The sequence below is a fragment of the Arachis stenosperma genome, chromosome 1 (genome assembly GCF_014773155.1).
Source record: "Arachis stenosperma cultivar V10309 chromosome 1, arast.V10309.gnm1.PFL2, whole genome shotgun sequence".
In the NCBI taxonomy this organism is placed as follows: Eukaryota; Viridiplantae; Streptophyta; class Magnoliopsida; order Fabales; family Fabaceae; genus Arachis; species Arachis stenosperma.
Genome location: NC_080377.1, coordinates 47,120,036 through 47,126,091, shown reverse-complemented (window position 1 = coordinate 47,126,091; position 6,056 = coordinate 47,120,036).

The window sequence follows — 6,056 nt, the reverse complement described above, 5'->3', positions numbered from 1 at the left end:
ATTCATTCAACTAACACCCTAGGGTATTAGGTGTCTGAAATCAAAGTATAATAAATACATTGTTAATTACTATGATAGTCACAGGTCAAAGAAAAATCTATTATCATATTTATCTTCAGAATATCCTATTGACAAACATGTGGTAATTATAACCATTAGAAATTCTCAAAGTGAGTAAGTTCAATGGTCATATCTCTATATGCACCATTGATGTGTGAGCATCTTTCCTATCTTTTCCTAGTGAATTTGCATTTAACTTGTCGAGTTTAATCGAGAATTAATTATCTTTTAGCCACTATGGATGCTACTTTGAGTCATGTGCTCTTCTATTTATTTTAGGTAGCATTCGGATGGATTTGATGGAGTTTCTGCCGAAGAAGAGAAGAAGGCGAATGATGCTGTCAATCCTGACCTCTCTGCACTCAAATCTAAATAACTCAAGTTATAGAGATCCAATGGACGTGATTTTAGTGGCGTTGGAAAGCTAACTTTCAGAGCTTTCCAACAATATATAATAGTCTATACTTCTCTTCCATAAATTCTGCAAGGGTTGCGCCTAACTTGAGAAATCTCAAGTTAGGCGCAAGGCACAACAACTACACGCAGCAAGGTGGACCAATGATTCTTGTACTCTCGGGAAGGTCCAAGTAAGGCACAGCCATGAGGACAATGCCTTGAGTAAGGCGCATGGAAATCCAAGCAAGGCGCAAGGCCTTTTTCCTTGATCCAAGTAAGGCATAATCCAACACCCCTCCACTTGAGTTAGGCGCAAGGCCTTTTCCTTGATCCAAGTAAGGCGTGATCCCCTCCCCCCTTAAGTTAGGCGCCACTCCTACGAAGCGAAGTGATCCCCACGTTACAAGGCTCGAAGATTTTAACTAATTCTGATTTAAATTTGTATTCTATTTTAAATTAGGAAAAGATATTATTTTAGTTTTAGAAAATAGATTTTAAATTGATTAGGATTAGATATAATAGAAAGAAGAAACTTTTCTTCTAGGAATTATTCCATCTCATCCCAAAAAATTCACAGTTTACCAGAATCATAGTTTTCACTCTTTTCCATGAGCAACTAAACCTCCACTGTTAAGGTTAGGAGCTCTGGTGCGCGAAATTGCAATCACACTTTTGCAACTCCGCACAACTAATCAGCAAGTACACTGGGTCGTTCAAGTAATAAAACCTTACGCGAGTAAGGGTCGATCCCACAGAGATTGTCGGCTTGAAGCAAGCTATGGTCATCATGTAAATCTTAGTCAGGCGGATTCAAATGGTTATGAGGTTTTGATCATCTCTATCCTTTTGCACACAGTCACTGCGCCCAACAATCGCGAGTTTGAAGTTCGTCACAGTCATCCCATCCCAGATCCTACTCGAAATACTACAGACATGTTTTAGACTTTCTGGATCTCAGGAATGCTGCCAATTAGTTCTAGCCTATACCACAAAGGTTCTAATCTCACGGATTCGAATGCTCTGTTGTTAGGAGAGGCGAGTCAAATTCGTGGATCGGAGACCCAAGAGATTATACTCCGGCTGTCATCCAATGACTACGTTGAACATCATATGGACCGCTTGTGGTTGTCAGGCACGCGGATCTTGGCTAAGTGAGTAACGAAGATAGTGGGTGATTGTCACCGGTCACCCCTTCATTCTGACTTAACTGAATTAAGAACGAGAGTATATCTTGGAGAAGAAGTAGGTGTGAATTGAAAGAGAAACAATAGTACTTGCATTAATTCATGAAGAACAGCAGAGCTCCGCACCTTAATCTATGAGGTGTAGAAACTCCACCGTTAGAAAATACATAAGAGAAAAAGGTCTAGGCATGGCCGAATGACCAGCCTTTCCAATGTGAAAAATGGCATAAGTGATAAACCCCATTTGTAGGGTTTATCTTGTATTGATTTTTGGGGATTTTATCACCTTTTACCCACATTTATTCAATGAAATAGCATGGTTTTATAACTTCTCCCTTAATTGTGCTTAAGAGTGAAAACATGCTTTTTAGGACTCAAAATAGCTAAATTTAATTCACCTTGATTCTAGTAGATGCCTTGATATGTTTGTTAAGTGATTTAAGGTTTAGGAGGCAAAGATTGGATCAAGGGAATGAAGAAAGAAAGCATGAAAAGTTGGAAAACTCATGAAGAAATGAAAGAACCGGAAAGCTGTCAAGCCGACCTCTTCGCACTTAAACGATCATAACTTGAGCTACAGAGATCCAAATGATGCGGTTCTAGTTGGGTTAAAAAGCTAACATCCGGGGCTTCGAAACGATATAAGATTTGCCATAGTTGCATCGCGCATAGGGGAGCGCACGTGCACGGTACGTGGATGCGCCAATGGTGGCACATGACCCACTTAATGCAACACATGGCCAGCGATTTTAGAAGCCTTGTGGGCCCAATCCAACTCATTTCTGATGCTATTTAAGCCAAGGATTGAAGAAGAATCAACATACTTTTGATCATTAGTCATAGTTTAGTAGTTAGAGTTAGTTTCTAGAGAGAGAAGCTCTCACTTCTCTCTAGGATTAGGATTAGGATTAGTTCTTAGATCTAGGTTTTAATCTTTGCTTTCTTCTACTTCTACCTTTCAATTCTTTGTTGTTACATTCATCTTCCTCTATTCTTTTATTGTAACTTCCTTTATGTTGTTCTTATACTTTGTTGTAGATCTACTTTTGTTCCTCCTATTCTCTTTCAATTCAATTAGAGGTAATTCATAATAATTGTGTTCATTTGATTTGTTGTTATTTAATTCCTTGCAATTGAGTAGTGTAGATTTACTTTTCTTGCAATTTTACTATGCTTTCCTTTTATGCCTTCCAAGTGTTTGATGAAATGCTTGGTTGGATTTTAGAGTAGAATTTTATACTCTTGGCTTGGAAAGGTAACTTAGGAACTCTTGAGTTACTAATGTCCAAGTTATTGATGATTGGGAGCCATTGACTCTAGTTCTCACTAATTGGATTAGTGGAGAGTTAGGACTTATGAACTAGGATTGATATAGCTCATTTGACTTTCCTTTACTACTAGTTAGAGGATGATCTAATGAGATTAATCCTTGCCAATTCTCATATTGTGGTTAGTGATTAGGATAGAGATCCTTGACCACCAACCCTTGCCAAGACCTTTTTAGGCCTTAGTTTACTTTCTTGCCATTTAACTTCCATGTTTCTTACCAAAACCCCAAAACACATTTCTAACCAATAACAAGACACTTTATTGTAAATCCTAGGGAGAACGACCCGAGGTTTAAATACTTCGGTTTATAGATTTTAGGGGTTTGTACTTGTGACCAACAAATTTTTGCATGAAAGGATTATTGTTGGTTTAGAAACTATACTTCAACGAGATTTCATTTGTGAAATTCTAAACCGTCAAAAATCCAATCATCAAAATGGCGCCGTTGCCGGGGATTTGCAATGGTGTTATGTTATTGGTTATTGTACATATGTGAATATTGTAAAAAGGTTTATCTTTTGTTTGTTTCTTAATTTTTGTTAGTTTTATTTTGTTCTCTCACTATGAATTCTCACTTTGGCTTTGAGTTTGGTTCTAATTGTGTTGTAGGAAATGTGAACTTTAATAGCAACATGTACCATGGATGGAACCATCAAAGATGGGAGGAGCCTCAAGGAATTGATCACTCCTATTGGCAACAACCTCCGGACACTTATAGGTATAATTCCCATCCTAATGCATGCCAATTTAATGGCTATGATGACTCTTTTTGTGACACTCAACAACCACCATCATATGCCTATGAATTTCATCCTCAACATGAACCTCAACCATTCTCACAAGCCCTTCATTACCAAACACCGTCCTATGATCCATATCCATCATATCAACCATATTTTTATGACCATTATGAGCAAGAACCTTTAGACCCACCACAACCCTATCAAGATTACTACCATGAACCACCTTAACACTCACCATCTCTATACCCTTACCAAGAAGAACCACCTTCCTACTATGAACCCTCTCTCCAAAATAATGAACCTTCCTATTCACCCCAAGCCCTAATAGACGATCCTCTCACTTTGTTACTCCAAGGACAAGAAGCCATGAAGCGGGATACACTTGAGTTTGTGACCAATTTGACCAAGGTGGTGCATACTTTAGCCCACCAATGCTTGAATGCTCAAGGTACTTTCGTGACCACATGTGAAAAGTCAAAAGAAGAGCAAAGCATGAAGGAGAAATTGAAAAATTCGGTGGAGAAGGAGGAGTCAAATTTTGTGTTGGAACAATTGGAGGAGCCTATGATCATTGAAGAAAAGGAAGGGGTGGTTGAAGATTTAGGAGATGTTGAAAGTCCAAGGGAATGTAGCATCATGGAGCACTCTTCCAAGAAGCTTGATATTGATGTTGAGGAGGGTGCGCAACCTCCAAGGCATATCATCGTTGGAGACTTGGAAGAGGCTTATCAAGAGATGGATTCAATCATGGATGAATTTTTCTCTACAATGGAATCCTCTCCCATTGGACATGGAGTTGAAATTATAGAAGAGTGTGCACAACCTCCCATACCCTTGGTGAGCAATGAGAAAGAGAGCTACCAAGAGGAAAAAGTTGGCATGGTGTATATCGAAATTGAAGAATATGAAGAGGTTGACCAAGAAATGGATTTATTCATCAATGAATTTCTATCCAAAATTGAATCACCTCCCATTAGGCAAGAAATCAAAGTTCTTGAAGACAACACCAAGCCATGTGATAAAAGGAGAAAGGTTGAAATCGAGGAAGCTCGCAAAGAGGTGGAAATACACAAAGAAGAGCACAAGGAAGTAGACCTTGTATTGTCTAAGTGTGGGGAGGTCCCCCTTCCCAAGTCACCATCCAACACAACATTCGAGTGGGTAAAATCTCTATCTCTAAGCTTTAACTTCTCGCTTGAATATGGTTTAATTGAAAATGATGGGCAACTTAGAGCTCTTTGTGGAATTAAAAGTACGAATGAGTTGTGTAGTGGTTGGAAATTCAGTATAAAAATCATAAAGGCCAAGACTCTAAGGTATAGGAATAGGGATGGAACAAAAATCACCTTATATGGGTCTAGAAGGAAGCATTGGTGGAATAAAGAGAATTCTATATGCCAACTACAAGCATGTCAACCACCCGTACGGAAAAATCATGAAACTCAACTAACGGATGGGTGTGAAGATAAGATATGGGATCCCGGTTCGCTATGTGAAGACCAACTATGGGGACTCATATCTTGGGTTGAACTTTGCCCAAGCTTGATGAAGATGGTTGGAAATTCTGTCAACCAATTGAGAAGCAAAGATCCTTGGAGATTCAAGGATGAGTACAAACATAAGCCACCATGACAATAAGCTCCTCAAAATGTCCAACTTAAGGACTTAAACTAAAAGTGCTAGGTGGGAGACACCCTACCATGGTAAACTCTTTCCATCCTCTTCTAGTTTTGTTTAATAAGTGATTTGAGTTGCCATTGTAGGTAGATTTTCATTTCATATTGATTTGTTTGTAAAGATTGGTTGTTAGTATGTTGTATTCATTAGTAGTAGATGAATAAATCCTAAAATCAAATTGTATTTTTGTGAATTGTTTGATATTTGATTGAAAAAAGAAGAGTTTTAGACATTACAGGGAGCTCTTGGGTATTTTTTTTCTGCTTTTTGGGCACAAAAAAAAAAAAACGGGCAACGGCGCGCTAGCACGCTGTGCGCGCGCGCGCGGATTGCACTTCTGCAACTTCTAGTGCAAAAACCAGAGAGTTGTGCGCGCTTTGTGCTAGCATTGGGCTGGGAGCACAACCTCATCCACGCGTAAGCGCGCTGTGCGCGCGCGTGCGGATTGTCCCTACTGCATCCACGCGTAAGCGCGCTGTGCGCGCGTGCGCGGATTTGCACCCTGCTTTTCTCCTTCCTCCTTTCTCCTTCTGTCCTCTTCTCTTCTTCTTTCTTTCTAGTTTTTTTCTTCTTCCTCTCTTAGAAAATTTTTTTCCTCTTTTAATATAAATAAAATTTTTTTTTTAATAAAAAAAATAATAATAATATAATAATAAATAAATAAATA